Raw genomic sequence first — 17,903 nt, 5'->3', positions numbered from 1 at the left:
CCACACTGCCAATGCCCTTGTGTGCCAGAGGAACAGAGTTCTTCATGCAAAGTAATGTCTAACTATGAGATTGTTGCATTTTAGACTGCTGAAATCTTTACCCCTCCCACCATCTAGCCTGTTCAGCCCCCTGAAGCTTTTACTCTCACTTTCTGCATCTTATTACACATCATCTACCTGGGACATTGCAGTCAGTTTAGCACTCTTTCTTAACCATCTGGAATGGTACGTTGTAACACCTTTCGGTGAAACAGTAATTTTCAGAGTATTTATTTATTGACATTTATATAGCACTTGCATATTACAAACCATTTTACAGAGGATATTTAATCATTCCTATGTCTCTGCCCAAGTGGAGCTCACAATTATATACACCATCACACAGACACACATTATTGTAGCATTCAATTAACCCACCAGTATGTTTTTGAAAGGAAATGGGAGCACCTGGAGGAAACCCACTCAAGCACGGGGAGAACATACAAATTCCACACAGGTATTACCTTGGTTAGAATTGAACCCATGAACCTAGTGCCACCATGCTGCCCACATTCAATTAAGAAATTAAACCTCTCATATAAAGGTCAGACAATATTTCCAGCTTGTTAATTCCCAGTTTTCAAACACATTTTTGGTAATCCTATCTATAACCAGTTATGTTTCCATACTTTGTGTTTAAAAGATAGACATCAATACTTGTATCTACAAGTCTAATGTAGAAAGTATTCCATAGGCAGTAAATGTGCACACATGCAAAACATCTTTCCTGACCGTGTTTCAGTGATTACTAAACAAGTTCATAACATGTTTCAGAGGTCAGTGCTCCTTCCTTGCTTCATATTTACCACCAGCAGAATATGCCCCGTGATAACCTCATGTAGGAAAAATAATTACAACCCAAGCTTTATAATACCACAATATGCTTGAGAATTGTGTGTCTATTATAGGAGGAAGCCACAACTTTCCCCAATAACCATCCCACATCCCACTAGGTAACACCTGGGACGTGTCTTGATGATACTCATCTCCCCAGTACATGCAGGTAATTTATCCCCCACAAACAGTCAGACGGCATGACTATAAACTGCAGTCGTTGGATAGAGCTGAATGCTGTGACTGAAATGGAAATCAAAAACTACCACATGACCACACTTTACCTCTGTTATTCTGTTCATGGTATTAGGGAAAGAGTTGATTTCTCTACTACATTGCAGTCCTCTTCAACAGTAGCAAACTCAATCTTGTTCACCTCTAGTTTATAATAAAAAAAAAAAAAAAAATTTTTCCCCCCCTCATTCATCCACTTTGGGGAACACTGCTACAATGGGGTTGTATGAGGGCGCAGGATTTGGCACTTAAACGGTTAACTAAACTTGCTGCTGACTCCTCCCCTCTGCAACCCCTACTAGCCTCAATGTAGTTTAAGTGCCCAATGAGTTGAGCTGTCTGGTACTATGTCCAGTACTTGCTGCTTAGATTAGTGTCATTTTATTTTTGATTTTCTATTTTGTTTATTTTATTAGAGGTGAGGAGATGTAAGTGCTGCTGTCAGCGCTTATATCCATAGTGGGACGCGATAGCGTTTCGTGTTGTGGACTTCAATGAGTCTGAAATTCCTCAGGGGTTTGGTTTGCCCATCCCTTAATGCTGTGACAGCCGCTGGATTGCAGGCTGTTAGTTTCCTCTCGTCATGTCCGCGCTGCCACTGACATAGAGTGCAGAAACCTGTCAGGTGAGCAGCCATTAAGGGGAAAATACCAAGTCCCCCGCAGAGGCGAAGGGGGGGGGGGCGGCTTGGATCTTCTTGGCCAGAAGGATAGGTTGGAAGAAGCACATCTGATCAGAGCACTGAGAAAGCGATCCTCTGTTTATCGGATGGAGACCTGGAGGGAGATTACTGTCTGGATGCGTGGGGAGGAGGCTTTTTGAGAGGCTCCCCAAACACTTGTTACCTTCCAGAGCGGGGAGGATTTGTGCCAGTACTCGGCCGTGCACAGTGGAGCTTGACAGAGACTGGGGACACTCTGTTGAATTTTATATTCTGCTGTGGCTGACTCCCTCCCTCTACAATTGACCATCCTTCAGCTAAATCCCCTTAGGGGGTTTATTATGGTATAACTTTCCGCATATTCTTTATATAGGAAATTGTTATTCTCAGTTTGAACACTTAGAGGTGTTAAGCGAGTAGTCAGACATCACTGTTTCATAATTGGGACACATAAAAGTTATTTTACTGTTTGTGGTCATTGACCAGGGACAAGCAAATAATGTTTTCTTTCACTCTGTGTGGTGACTGTGTGCTTTCTTAAAAAAAAAAAAGTGTCATTATGTCTGATAAGGGTGAAAGCACTAAAATAAAGTTTTATGCTTGCTGTAAATGTGCTGCCAAACTTCCTGTGGGTCAGCAGGACCAAGAGGCTGTGTGCGCGCAGTGTGAAGTGGGGACTGGTGGAGCGCAGGCACAGGGGGGGGTCGCTGCAGTGACAGTGGAGGAGCCAGCATGGGTTTCCTCGCTGTCAAAGTCTGTATCTATGTTAGCCCAGCTTATTAACAGACAGACTGAGACCACGGCCATGGCGGTATGGGGCGCTATAGGTTTGGGCCCATCTACCTCGGCAGACAATGTGACGGCTGTTTCACAGATTACTGAAGGGGACATGTCTCAGACTGCTTCTATTACTCCTCGGTCTGCCCAGGCGGAGCCAGTTTTGTCATCTTAGCTGGGAAAGATATTGGACCGCTTGAATATAGGTTGTTAGACTGTCCAAGTATGGTGACACCTAGAAGCAAGCAACAAAAATCCTCTCACATTTTTTTTCCCTGTCAGATTCAGAGGGGTCTTCTGAAGAAGAGGGAGAAGTGATTGAGGATTCAGACTCTACCGAGTTGGGTGATTGGGACAAGTCAGTAAGGAACCAAGGTATTCAGGATCTGGTTATGGCAGTACGTCAGATCTTGGATCTGGTAGAACCAGAGGAGCCAGGTCCATCGAACCAGGGTCTATTATCTCGTAAGAGACCTAAGAGTGTGTGTTTTCCTTCCTCAGTGGAGCTCATAGAGATAGCCAAGGCACCTTGGAAACAGCCGGATAGGAGATTTTCTGTTCCGCATAGATTTGCAAATCTATATCCCTTTATAGGAACAGGAAGAGGCGAGCTGGGAACAGGTTCCCAGAGTGGACACGCAAGTAGCTCGGTTGGCTCGTCATACCACCTTACAAGTGCAGAGTTCGGCTGTTCTTCAGGACCCCACGGCCAGGAAAATAGAGAGTAGTCTTAAGTTTATATTTTCTGCTGCGGGTTCATCTTTCAGCCCCATGGGTTGCTAGGGCCATGGAATCCTGGGCTAATCAACTAGAGGTTGGATTAAAGGATTCAGAGCTTCTCCTGTTAGCCATGCATTTAAAGGAGGCCTTGGGTTATTTATAGGAGGCAGCACAGAACGCAGCGTCTATTTTTTCTGCGGTTTCAGCTGCAGCCGTTTCTGCTAGGAGAATCCTCTGGTTTAGCGCCTGGGACACGGATGTGGAATCTAAAAAGTCCTTGGAAACCCTGCCTTATTCTGAGTTGGATACCATGATCAGTCGCACTACGGTAGGAAGGAGAACTTCTCTGCCTGTTAATGCACCTAGAGGTCGAGCTCCTAGGTTTAATTCATTTCGGCAGTCCTTTCGGGACAGCTCGGTTCACATTGGTCAGTCTACCAGTAGAGGTAGAACCCAGGGTTTCAGGGACAGGCTGTCAGAGGCAGGGGGTCTTATTCTAAGAGACGTCCAGTCCTCAAAAATTTGAACAAACCCTCTGCATGAAGGGGTCCTCCCTCTTCCCACAGCAGCGGGGCTAGGGGGTTGCCTACAGTTGTTTCAAGATCAATGGGCGGCGTCCTTTCAAGACAATTGGGTCTTAGGAAATATATCCAGGGGATACATCTTGGATCTGTCAGGACCCGCTCCACAACGGGTTTTTTTCACACGCATCTTCCAAGAGATCCGGAAAGAAGATAGGCGATGATCAGTTTGGTTGTCTCTCTTCTTTACGCGGGAGTCATGTCATGTACCGGAGTCTTAAAAGGAACAAGGTTTTTGCTCCAACCTCTTTGGTTCCAAAACCAGATGGTTCATTTCGGCCGATTCTCAACCCGAAGGGACTGAATCAGTTCCTCCGGGTAAGCAAATTCCGGATGGAATTGGTTCGGGGGATTGGAACCTCTAGCATTAATAGATATCAAAGAGGCTTATCTCCATATTCCAATTTGGGAGGGACATCAGTCTCTTCTGCGTTTTACGATGGGAAGCTCCCACTTTCAAGTCCGGGCACTAACCTTTCAGACTTTCAACAGCGCCAAGAGTATTCACAAAGATTATGGTGGTAATGGCGGCTCACTTGAGAACTCTGGATGTAAAGATAGTGCCGTATTTAGATGACTTGCTTCTCAAGGCATTGTCTCAGCTAGTCCTAGAACAACAACTGAGTCTTACCATTCGGATCTTGGAACAACACGGTTGGATTGTAAATTATCCCAAGTCTCAGTTAATTCCTTCTCAGAGAATGATATTTCTGGGACTTCTAATGGACACCAAGTGTCAGAAAGTTTTCCTTCTGGAACCCAAGGCTTGTACGTTAAGGCAGGCAATAAGGAGACTCCTGTATAATTCATATCCATCCATTCTTTTAGGTATGAAGCTTCTGGGACAATTGGTGTCCACGTTCAAGACCCTTTCATACGGTCGGTTCCACTCTCGGAGATTCCAGTGGGATCTTCTGAGGCCGTGGTCAGGGTCTCCTCTTCATCTCGATACTCAACTAATCACCCGTTCAGCGGAAACTCGTCTCTCCCTTCTTTGGTGGATGGATCTGAGCCACCTAACAGCGGGCCGATCCTTTGTCCATTGGTCCTGGATTCTGGTGACTACAGATGCCAGTCTTCAGGGTTGGGGAGCAGTTGTCCTCAGTCTCCATCTACAGGGTCTGTGGACAACCAGGGACTGTCTCCGGCAAATCAATATTCTGGAATTGAAGGCGATGCTTCTGGCCCTTCGGGGTGCGCAGCCTCTATTACAGGGCAGACCGGTATGTCTCCAATCAGACAATGCGACTTGAGTCACATATATAAACCAACAGGGAGGATCAATGAGTGTGGAGGCCATGAAGGTGACAAACCAGATCTTCAACGGGGCAGAAGACTGTGCCAGCCATCTTGGCGGTGTTCATTTCGGGGGTCGAGAATTGGGAGGCGGATTTCCTGAGCAGAAATTCGTTCCTGCCCAGGGAGTGGTCCCTCCACTCTCAGGTTTTTCAGATGTTGGTTAGGAGATGAGGGTCTGCCGGATCTGGATTTAATGGCATCCAGACACAATTGCCAGGTTCCCAGGTTTTGTTCCAGAACCAGGGATTCCCAGGCGGTAGCAGTGGATGTCTTGACAATGGACTGGGAATTCCAACTTGGATATCTCTTTCTGCCGATTCCCATGATTCAGCGGGTTCTCAGACGGGTTCGTCTTTGAGGTCTTCCAGTGATCCTGGTGGCTCCGAACTGGCCCAGACAAGGCTGGTACTCCAACATTCTGCAAATGGCAGACGGACCAGGTTGGGCCCTTCCTTGTCGTCCCGACCTGCAGGGCCCAGTTTATCATCAGGATTCTCATCGACTGGCTTTAATGGCGTGGCTGTTGAAGCCGGTCTCTAGAGATCCAAGGGCTTCTCGCAAAAGGTTGTGCAGACCCTTATGCGAACGCGCAAACCTTCTTCAGCTCGCATATACCACAGGGTGTGGCGAACTTACATTACATGGTGTGAACGGCATTCTTCCAGAGCGGACCTTTTCAAGTTATCCCGTCTGTTGGTTTCCTGCAGACAGGTTTGAAAGCAGTCGTGGCAGGTACGGAATCTATAACATCGAATCTTTCCCAATATATAGACCATCATCTGCAGGGATGCATGAATCTCATTCCATCATATTTAAGAGATACGATGGACTCAATAAATTAAATAACATCACTTGGGAGAAAGATTATATACTGGTTACAGCAGATGTCAGCTCCCTGTATACCATCACAGTCAAGGGAAGGAAGCTGTCCTATACTTTTTAAACCAGTCTACCATGTCAGAGGGTCTTAAAAACTTCCTAGTGGAAGGTATCATGTTCATTCTCAATAACATCTTTTTCTGGTATTCTGACAATTTCTATCTGCAATTACGGGGAACTGCCATGGGAACCAGATTCGCTCCGTGTTATGCGAATATGTTCATGGGGTGGTGGGAGGATAACATCATCCACAACAACCCCAAACACGGGGCGAATCTGGTTTCCTGGTACAGGTTTATTGATGACATCTTTTTTATTTGGCGGGGAGATGATACCTCTTTGGCCAATTTCTGTAGTGATTTAAACATCAATGAATATAATATTCAACTCACATTTGATATTAGTAACCAGGAGGAACATTTCTTGGATCTATGTATTTACATAGAACAGGGAAGATTGAATACAAAAAATTACAGTAAGCCTACCGATTCAAACTCCTTCATTGCAATTAACAGTAACCATTACGATAAATGGCTTGAGAATATCCCTGCGGGACAATTTCAGAGGGTGAGACGTAATTGCACCCAAATGGAGATATATAGAGAACAGGCTCAAGAACTTAAACAACAATTTATGGAGAAAGGTTATAAGGCGATTCATTTAGAACTCACCATTGATAAGGTTCAGAATATGGAAAGAGAAAGTCTATTGATACCTAAGTCTAGTCGGAAAACTTTGGAGGAAAATACAGGGGGAAATTAAGTAAATATTCCCTTTATTACTAAATATAACACACATTATAAGGAGGTAGAAAAGGTTATAAAAAAAACACTGGTCCCTCCTGAGGTGTGATCCAGAGTTAGGAGAGGTGATATCTAAATATCCACGTTTCAACGTTGTGGCTCTTCTATATATGAAAGACATCTTAGTAAAAAGTGTAAGTTCCAAACCAACGAAAGAACATATAAAATCAAAAGGCTTCCATAGATGTGGATCATGTGTAGCGTGTAAACATGTTAGGTTTAAAAGCACCAAACAGGTGGAAATTAAATCTACCACAACAGGGTTGGTGTTTAAAATAGAGGACTTTATCACGTGTAACACAAAGAATTGTATATATTTAGTGGAATGTGGATGCGGAAAACAATATATCGGGAGGACGGGACGTAAATTAAAAGATCGATGGGGAGAGCATGTACGTAATATTAAAAAAGGATTTGAATTGCATTCATTGTCATTGCATTGCAAAACTGAACATGAATGCAACATTTCATCTATAAAATACTTTTGTGGTATTAAAAAAGTTTGGGGAGACTGGAGGAAGGAGGATTCCAAATCCGAACTTGCGAAAGCAGAGATGGAAGTTGATATACTCAATGGGAACCCTAATACCTCATGGTCTTAATTCAGATTTTGAAGTTAAATGGTTTTTATAATTTATATGTTTTATTTTCTTTGATATTTCTTTTCATAAGTAGGGAATTTATCGATCACCTATGTAATAGGAGAGTACATGAGGGTAAAGTTAATATGTGTAATCACAATTTATACCCCATTATATATATAAGTACAATTTTGATGAGTACTGTGGGTATCTTTATGCCAGTTCTTTCCATCCAAGTATGTCTTGCTACATTTTAAGGAAATTTTAGTTTAATAACGATAGAAGTGTTATCAACAAATTTAAGTGGAGTAAGAGAAGACTGATTCTGATACAATGTCATATATAAGAAAAGAAGAAATACATTCTTCTAGATATAGGACGGCATGTATAAGATTTATGTCTCACTAAGTGAAAATATACTTGTATGTTGTAGATGGAGTGTATTTGGAGTTTTTAAACAATTGCTTCACTTGCAGTTTATAGTGATATGAACGTTTCACGGTTGTAGCGGTTTCCTTAGTAACCATTTGGATAGCCTGATTGGTTGAGATTTAGTAGGAGGAGGATGTTCTAGGAGTGATATCAGATGGCCAACCAATAAAATTATTTAGAGAGGAAGTTTTTTATTTACGATCTGTATTTTTTGTTTTTTAATTGCATGTTTTTTGTACATATAAAATTGGACATTTGCCCTGCTAAACTTAATGAATGAGGCACTTTTACCGGCATCGCTTGTGTCTTGCCATATCCGGAGTTATCTCCATAGCTACAATATGGTAATTCGAATACTCCGATTGGACGGAAGGAGTTTAAAAGAATGGAATTGTGACTGTAACTGCATTGCTTTGATAAAGATTCACAGAATTGAAACACGTCGGCAAGGGGTGGTTACTAACAGAGAGACACTCATCTGCAAGTGTTTGGACTTAGTTCACATATCAGCGGTGCGTGGATTTTCTCAGCTGGCGCCTGATCGTTTTTGAGAGGGTGTAAAAGTCTATCCGTACGTGCCTGTTTTAATTCTGAACGGGGTAAGAGTCCAACCTCACAGAGAGGTGTCCCGCAGTTTGTTTTATATGAAGGGGAAGCAACTTTTATGTTTTACTGGTTGTCATTAAATACGTGATTTATATTGGGATAATGCACCATATTGCTTTTATTTTTTCTATTTGGCATTCATAATGAGGTGATATCCCGAGAGGATTTATACAACACACCATAAAGACGTTTCAGTGTATCCCTGATACATGTGGTCACAACTGCTGGAAAATTACTTTATGTAAGTATATTTCCCGAGTGGGTGCTCATTATTCACGTGGTCACAATATCAACCATAACAACCAGTTACATTGATAGTTGCCGATGTATGGAGTTTCTGCATTGTTTTAGATAACACTAAGATATGCTTTCTCTTATGATCTCTCCTATGTACATGAAAATTTGCGAGAGAAAAACACTTTCCCTCTGAACTTTTTGGAAGAGGGCAGAGACACATTATTCTATGTACTGTGGAAACCCAGCATTCAACATTGTTTTTCAATCAGTCCTAAGGAGAACATCATCTTTGGCTCGTGGAACCTATGAACTTATACTGTGCATTAAGATCCATTTACCTGGCATAGGAATAATTAACTATAATCTGTATAGTCAGCGCCGTACTTATTGTCCAAATTGTGTGTAGGTTTGAAAGCAGGACTTCGGCCGGCTTGTCTGAAGGTTCAAGTATCTGCGCTTTCTGTATTCTTTCAACGTAGATTGGCAGTTATACCGGATGTTCGTACTATTTCCAGGGAGTGTTATGGGTTCAGCCACCTTATGTTCCAACCATGGGTCCCTGGGATTTTAATTTGGTTTTGTTGGTTCTTCAGAAGGCTCTTTTTGAGCGTTTACGTTTAATTGATTTGAGACTTTTAACATGGAAAGTTGTCTTTTTGCTGGCCATAGCTTCTGCGCGCAGGGTGTCACAGTTGGGTGCCCTGTCATGCAGGGCCCCATCTCTAGTTTTTCATTAAGACAGGGCAGTCCTAAGGACGGTTCCTTCATTCTTGCCTAAAGTTGTGTCAGGGTTCCACCTTTATCAAGACAGCGTGGGTCCGGCTTTTAAGTGTGGTTCCTCTTCATCTGAGTCTTTTTTTCCTGCATCCTTAGATGTCGTTAGGGCATTGCGAATTTATGTGGAAAGAACATCATCGTATAGAAAGACGGATTCCCTCTTTGTTTTATGATTCTCAAAAGAGGAGTTGGCCGGCCTCCAAGCAAACTATTGCGCGTTGGATCAAGTCCATGATCAGACATGCTTTTGTGTGCTTGAACAGACCTGTGTCGGCGAGGATCACTGCTCACTCCACTCGTTCTGTGGGGGCGTCTTGGATCAACTGTGTCGGGCGGCCACCTGGTCCTCTGTGCATATCTTCACTAAGTTCTATCAGTTTAATGTGTTTGCGTCGGCTGACGCAGGGTTCGGCTACAGTGTTTTGCGGGCCGGGCTATCACAGCATTCCCTCCCTTAGGGGGCTGCTTTGGTATGTACCCACTGTAGCAGTGTCCCCCAGAGTGGATGAATGAGAAAAGAGGATTTATGTACGTAAATCTCTTTCTCTGAATCCATCTGGGGGATACTGCGTTCCCTCCTTTTTCTCTTCTGCGGTGTGGTCTTGGTTGGTTGCTCTTTTCTTTTGGGGCTTTTGTATTACATGGAGGCTAGTAGGGGTTGCAGAGGGGAGGAGTCAGCAGAGTTTAGTTAACTGTTTAAGTGCCAATTCCTGCGACTTCATACAACCCCATTGTAGCAGTGTCCCCCAGATGGATTCAGAGAAAGAGATTTAACGTAAGTACATAAATTCCATTATTGCTGAAGAAAATTTCCCAAATGTTACAAAAATAAGATATTCAAAAATGACTAGGACAAATGTAACAATATTAGTCTAATAGTGGCCCTATGTAAATTATGGCTTATAATGTTTCCCCTTCTATAATTTGGAAGTGCTAAACTATTTCTTGTTAATAATTGTACTGTATGCAAATCATGTTGAGTTTATTCTTCATACAGGGAAATAAATTGCTTTCCTTGTGGAGCACAAGCTTAGTTTTATACTGGAGCTGTGATCGCAAATAGAAAGCCATGTTGTGGCAGCAACAGTTATATGTAGCTTTAGTATAAGACATGGATTCCTGCAGCTACTTGACATTTCACTATGACCTTAAAAGTAGCTTGATCTACAAACCTTGTTCCATACAAATTGTTGTTGGACTACAATCTTTCACAATCAGTGTGACAGGAGGCTACTACCTTATTCTGTGCTGTTGGTGGATCCTTCCGCTGTCTGTTTTTTTATTTTTTCCTCACATCCTTTAGTCCCAGGGACCCTATTCTAGCTTAAGCCTATGTCATTCAGGCCAGATCTCAGGGTGGCTATAAGACATCAAGGATGTCTAGCTCCATATTACTATTTATAGGAGGAACCAGACTTTCCTGTACTTTGCAGCAGGCAAGGACCACTACCAGTTTCATGCACTTCCCTTGAGTGAACATCTATTCCCCAGTTGTTTAGCAAAGTGATCATAGCTCATCTTTGACAATAGGATCCTTCCATAGCCCCCTAATTGTACAGGAGCTGGAGAAGCATGGTTGGGTACTAATCTTTATATCCAAGCATGGGGATGACCTCTGGTCATTGCCTTGTGATCTCTGCGTCTTCCATCAGATGCAGAGCAGGGTCTTGCCAGACAGCTTCAGACTCTGCACACCTGTGTAATAAGGCAATCATAATCATGGTCTCAATAAATGCACTATTTTTTCTTCTGGCCCTTCAAGAGCATCTTTTCAAAAGCTGGGACAAATCCCATCTTCATCTGCTCTCCTGTCCCAAAGCATTCAACCAATGGTCATTTGAGAGGGATCACCTTTGTCAGTGAATGTTACTCTGTGATGTGGTGTCAACGGACACCACCCATAGAGGTTGGGCGATGGTCTTTTTGGTTCTTCTTGAGGGTAAAATGGTACAGGTTTAGCTCCAACTTTCCTTAAGGTGCAAGTTTTACCATTTAGCAATTATTCCTGAGGTCTAGAATAATTTTTTTTATCCAGAGAGAGACTTTGGTTCATTCTTTTTGTCATCTTCAGATAGGACTTTTCCAGCACTACAACTCATAACTACATACAACATATTTAGTTCTTGCGTGATATGCTAGCGATCAGTCAACCTTACACGGTAATTGGCAAGTCTGCTTCCACTTGGCTCCAAAGGCATGGAGTTTCAGCTGAACAGCTGCCAACTGGTCTATACATATACTTGGATTTGAGAATGACACAAGTATTGGTTTTTTACAAAGTTTGCTGCTTTTATGTTTTTGACCTTTTTTTCAGATGTTGCTATGGTATACTGAAGAAAATTTACAAGCATTTCATAAGTGTCAAAGGCTTTTATTGACAATTACATTAAGTTTATGCAAATAATCAATATTTGCAGCGTTGACCCTTCTTTTTGAAGACCTCTGCAATTCGCCCTGGCATGCTGTCAATCAACTTCTGGGCCACATACTGACTGATGGCCGCCCATTCTTGCCTAATCAATGCTTGGAGTTTGCCAGAATTTGTGGGTTTTTGTTTGTCCACCCGCCTCTTGATGATTGATCACAAGCTCTCAATGGGATTAAGCTCTGGGGAGTTTTCTGGCCATGGACCCAAAATTTTGATGTTTTGATTCCCAAGCCACTTAGTTATCACTTTTGTCTTATGGCAAGGTGCTCCATCATGCTGGAAAAGGCATTGTTCGTCACCAAACTGTTCTTGGATAGTTGGGAGAAGTTGCTCTTGGAGGATGTTTTGGTACCATTCTTTATTCATGGCTATGTTCTTAGGCAGAATGGGGAGTGAGCCCACTCCCTTGGCTGAGAAGCAAACCCCACACATGAATGGTCTCAGGATACTTTACTGTTGGCATGACACAGGACTGATGGTAGCGCTCACCATTCCTTCTCCGGACAAGTGGTTTTCCAGATGCCCCAAACAATCTGAAATGGGATTCATCAGAGAAAATTACTTTACCCCAGTCCTCAGCAGTCCAATCCCTGTACCTTTTGCAGAATATCAGTCTGTCCCTGATGCTTTTCCTGGAGAGAAGTGGCTTCTTTGCTGGCCGCCTTGACACCAGACCATCCTCCATCCTCCTTCGCCTCATTGTATGTACAGATACACTCACACCTTTCTGCTGCCATTCCTGAGCAAGCTCTGCACTGGTGGTGCCCCAATCCTGCAGCTGAATCAACTTTAGGAGACAGTTCTGGCACTTGCTGGACGTTCTTGGGTGCCCTGAAGCCTGCTTTATAACTACTGAACCTTTCTCCTTGATGATACGATAAATGGTTGATTTAGGTGCAATCTTACTAGCAGCAAAATCCTTGCCTGTGAAGCCCTTTTTCTTTGCAAAGCAATGATGACTGCGCGTGTTTCCTTGCAGGTAACTATGGTTAACAGAGGAAGAACAATGATTTCAAGCACCAGCCTCCTTTCACAGCTTCCAGTCTGTTATTCTAACTCAATCAGCATGACAGAGTGAGCTCCAGTCTTGTTCTCATCAACACTCTCACCTGTGTTAGAATCACTGACCTAATATCAACTGGTCCTTTTGTGGCAGGGCTGAAATGGAGTGGAAATGTTTATGAGAAAAAGTTCATTGTCATGGCAAAGAGGGACTTTGAAATTAATTGAAATTCATCTGATCATCATCATCAGCAGCTATTTATATAGCGCCACTAATTCCGCAGCGCTGTACAGAGAACTCACTCACATCAGTCCCTGCCCCATTGGAGCTTACAGTCTAAATTATCTAACATATACATGCACAGACAAAGGGAGAGACTTGGGTCAATTTTTATAGCAGCCAATTAACCTACCAGTATGTTTTTGGAGTGTTGGAGGAAACCAGCGTACCCGAAGGAAACCCACACAAACACGGGGATAACATACAAACTGCACACAGATAAGCCCATGGTCGGGAATCGGACTCATAACCCCAGTGCTGAGAGGCAGAAGTGCTAACCACTGCTCACTCTTCATGACATTCTTGAGTATATGCAAATTGTCATTATAAAAACTGAGGCAGCAGACTTTGTAAAAAATAATGTGTGTCATTCTCAAAACTTTTGACCATGACTGTACACACAATTCTAATTCACATTTTTTATCACTATTCACCTTCTATTTTGCTGTTTTTAATAAAAATGATACTATTTTAGTTTTATGGAATAAAGGTTAAGTTTTATTAATACAGGGGTACATATGAATGTCACATTCAATTTATCAATAGGACTGTAGTGCACCCAACTAAGTCAGTGCTTTTCCCTTTTTATATATAGTACTTTGTCCTGATGGGTGGCACCTCAATACTATTTAGATAAAGTAACAGAAATACCTAAAAAACACAAGAATTAGGTTTAATTCTATATGGTTTATAGAAACAGTCCTTGTTATATATACATTAATCCAGTGCAACATAACTAAAAACTTTGTGACCTTTAACATAGTCTGAACCACTTTCTCTGAGACTCTTAGTTCTCAGAATCCAGACTTCAATAGCCATCCCATTAAAGCCAGACAGCTAGGTCCTGGTGGAAAAAGGAATATTGAAAGAGATGATCCTCCCTTTCTATGTCGCTGTACTAGGCTCTACTTAGCCAATTCGGTGTCACTAAGAACACTGGAGCTTCTTTCATCTTGGTTTTCTTGAGGACATAAAGAAACATGGCTGTGGCTGACAGGAGTTGTACGATACGGTCAAGGTATCCAACACGAACTCCTGCGGATCCATTGTTATGGAAAAGAACCGTTCCACCTTGTTGTTCAGCTGGGAGGCCATCATATGGACCTCTGCTAGACCCCACCTTTCGGTGATCTTATGGAACACTTCAGGGTGGAATGACATTTTTGCTAGGGAAATCCACCTCCCAGTATTCGCCCCTGTAATTTAAACTGCTGATATCATCAACACATGACGTTTCTCCCATGCCGAGATTTTGGCTGACAACTTCATTGGTAGGGGGCTTTTGGCACCCACCTGCTGATTGATATATGCCACAGCTGTGGTGTGATCTGATGCAAACTGACCTGCTAATCAGGAATGGCTGAGTCCAAAGCAGAATGTTTGTAACAACTCCAAAAAACACTGTAACGGTATTACCCCCAACCCTGAAGGCTGGCATCCGTTATTACATGGATCCAGTCCCATATGCAAAAGGGTTAACCTCTCTTCTGTGGTGGCTCAGGGTGGCAAACCTGAAGGCACTGTTTGAGGCAACAGTCTGATGAATTGAATGACTAGACAGAAGTTGGATTTGGACCAACTTTCTTCAAAGAGTGTTCTGATAAGTCCAGGAATGGAAGCATGCAGACTAAATCACTTCAAATGTGAACACCATCTTTCCCAACAATTTCTTGTATAGTAGAACAAATGTTCTCCTCCCAGAACAAACCTCACCTGTCTCGAATAGATGAAATCTTCAAATAGAAGGCCCAGGACCACTATGTTCTCAGCCAGGATCAAGATGGATTTTTTTGTAATTTATGATCCACTCGTGAGATTCTAACAGCTGAGCTATTATATGAAGATGGTTGAGAAGAAGCAAAGATGAGTCAGTCTTCATTTGCAAGTCTAATAAATAAGAAATTACCATTACTCCTGATTGGAGTAGAATGGCAATGGCTACCATGACCTTGTTTAACACCCTGGCATGGACTTTGAACTGGAAGTGGAGGTCATTTATCAATAATCTGAGAAGACACTGGTGTACTTCCCAGAATGGGATGTGAGGGCAGACGTCCTTTATGTCCAATGAAGCATACAATTTGTTCTGTTCCATGGCATTGATCACTGACCAAAGGGATTCTATCTTGAACTTGTGCACCGAAATCAGGGTATTTAGGGACTTCATGTTCAAGATGAGTGAGAAAGTCCTGTCTGGTTTCTGAAGCAGGAAGGGATTTGTGTAAAATTGTTTTTTTTTTTCTGGGTTTTGGGATCTGAAACAATCACCTCTAAGTTAGTAGAGTTGGATAGCCTCCCTCAGCCAGTCTCTTGGATTTGTCTCCCAGAAAGCCTGTAGAATAAAACAGACTGGGTGGAGCACTTAGACGGTTTATGATATAGCCTCTCTCTACAATGTCTTACAAAGAAAAAAAGCCCCCACCACAGACTAGAATGGATGAGAAGGGACTCGTCGTGTTGTGGGGTTGTCAGGATTCTTGAGGTCTACGCCTATGAATACACAGGCCCGCTTACCCTGGGATGGGGTCAACAGCTGGGAAAAAGATGCACCTGGGAGCTTTTTAGGTAAGGAAAGTGCACTACCCTCCTAATAATTTTGTCAAGCTCTGTCTGGGCTAAAGAGGGACTGAGCATAAAATGTTAAGAATTCCAGAGTCCTTTTGAACTCTACGTCCACATCCCAAGACCAGAACCAGTCTAATGGCAACTCCCAATGCAGAATCTCAGAATCTACAAAGGCTGCCTCCAGAACTGCCTTGCTTATGTACTCAAATGCTTCCCTAATGTGATCTATTAAAAGCCTAAAATTAAAAGGTGAAAACTCTTGATCACCTGCTCTGACCACTTCTCAATAGCCTTGCTGCCCAATGCAGAATCTAGAGGGTACATCTTAGACCTGCTCATAGATTGACTTTAAAATGCCTTCACAGTTGTGGTCTGCTCTGTCCTTAAGAGAAGTAGGCCCCAGAACTAGAATAGTGGTAGAATTGTATGAACGAGCTACCGCCATGTGAATCCTAGGAGGAATTGCCTTCTTCCCGCTATCCTTAACCGGAAAGGGAAAAACTAGCAGGAATCTCCACAGATTCTGGAATTTGTGATCAGATTTAGCAGACAGGCCCCTTAACAATTCAGACAAATGAATGGAAAAAGGGAAAAATATTGTACGCTTCTTTTTCTTAAAGAGGGAAACGGAATGGACTGTGAGGATCCTCAATATTAAGATTCTGGGGAGCAGCCATGACAAAGACATTCACGGCTCTTCTTAAAAACCGGTGGAGTTGTCATAATCAGAGTCCCCAAGCATCTGCTCTTGCTCTTGGGAAGAATATTCTGAATCAAAGTCCACTCTAAAGTAATTAACAGATTTCTCTTGGAACTAGTCCCTTTATCAGACATGATAACAGAAGATAAATATATACTGTATATTTTCTGCCTTCTAGCCTGTTCAGATCTTCTGATCTTATTACCAGGGGCTGCAGTTTTCCTTTCCCCTCTGCTATCATGTATATGTATACAAAGATATAATACAATGACAGTCAGCAGAAACTACTGTTCAACCACACAAACAATTTACAAGACTCAAATTCTCAATCCATGGATAATCTCCTGGGAGGACAATTAAGTCTCCAAAAACAGGAAGAGGAGAGAAGCTTTTCCAGAGCTGCACTCCATGCTGACTGTGAAGGGACAAAGCTTCTGGAGAGCTTTCCTCAGTAGAGGTAAGGCCCACCAAGGGAGTAGGTGCTACTAGCTTGTGATTGCACAGCTCCTCAGAGACGGCCCAGTCATGGCTGCTGTATTAATACCCTGTGCCATGGTATCCTTAGTGGTAAATCACCCTTAGATAGGTTTGTTTCCCGACATCTCCAGCCCCCGCACCACTCTTTTGCATACAGAACCCAGCTGTGCACAAACCAGAGCCAAGTATCATTTCTGAGGTTACCACCCTAACCTCTTAAGAGGGGAGAAGATTCCTGAGTTAAGCAAAACAAAACAAAAATGCCTTTGCTGTGTGCCCACACTGCCTGCGGTGGTCCAGGAAGCCCTCCCATGTATGTGGGTAGAATGTGGAGGTGCTGAAACAACTGCCCCATACAGGATCCTACAAGAAACTACTGGCAAGCTGTACTTCTTCAAATATCCGCACCAGTTCTGTTCTACCATCTTTTAAAAAAGAGGTTTTTTGTACTTACGTTAAATCCTTTCCTCTGATTCCATCTGGGGGACACTGCTACCATGGGGTTATAGGAGGGCACATGGTAGCAGTGTCCCCCAGATTGGATGAAAGAGAAATACAAAGTAATAGCAGATCGATGCAACAAGATAATAATATTGGCACTTTTAGTGTTTCTATTAAGTCGTCCTTAACACAAAAGTTCATACATGCCAAGCTGAAATTTCTGAAAACTGATGAACTGGGAAAAAACAAAGTGCTGGAACCTATAGCAACAGCAAATCTGTTTTCCCTTGTAAACTGAACTGGAGAATTTGCAGAATCTGTCCAATTGCTAAGTGTTCTAGCACCTTTTTTTCCAATGCACAAGTTCTGATATTTGTCCACTGTGCTTCATTTATTGTATGCATTTTATATTGCGCAGATAAAAGTAAAATATCTGCTAATGATAATATATATGTGTTTTTGAATTCCCAGTTAATGACAGTAGTATAGGGAGTATCATGATCTCGACAATTAATGCAAAATATGACAAATATTATTGGTAAGGAAAAGT

Source organism: Mixophyes fleayi, chromosome 4 (genome assembly GCF_038048845.1).
Source record: "Mixophyes fleayi isolate aMixFle1 chromosome 4, aMixFle1.hap1, whole genome shotgun sequence".
NCBI lineage: Eukaryota > Metazoa > Chordata > Amphibia > Anura > Limnodynastidae > Mixophyes > Mixophyes fleayi.
This window is presented reverse-complemented; position numbering follows the sequence as displayed.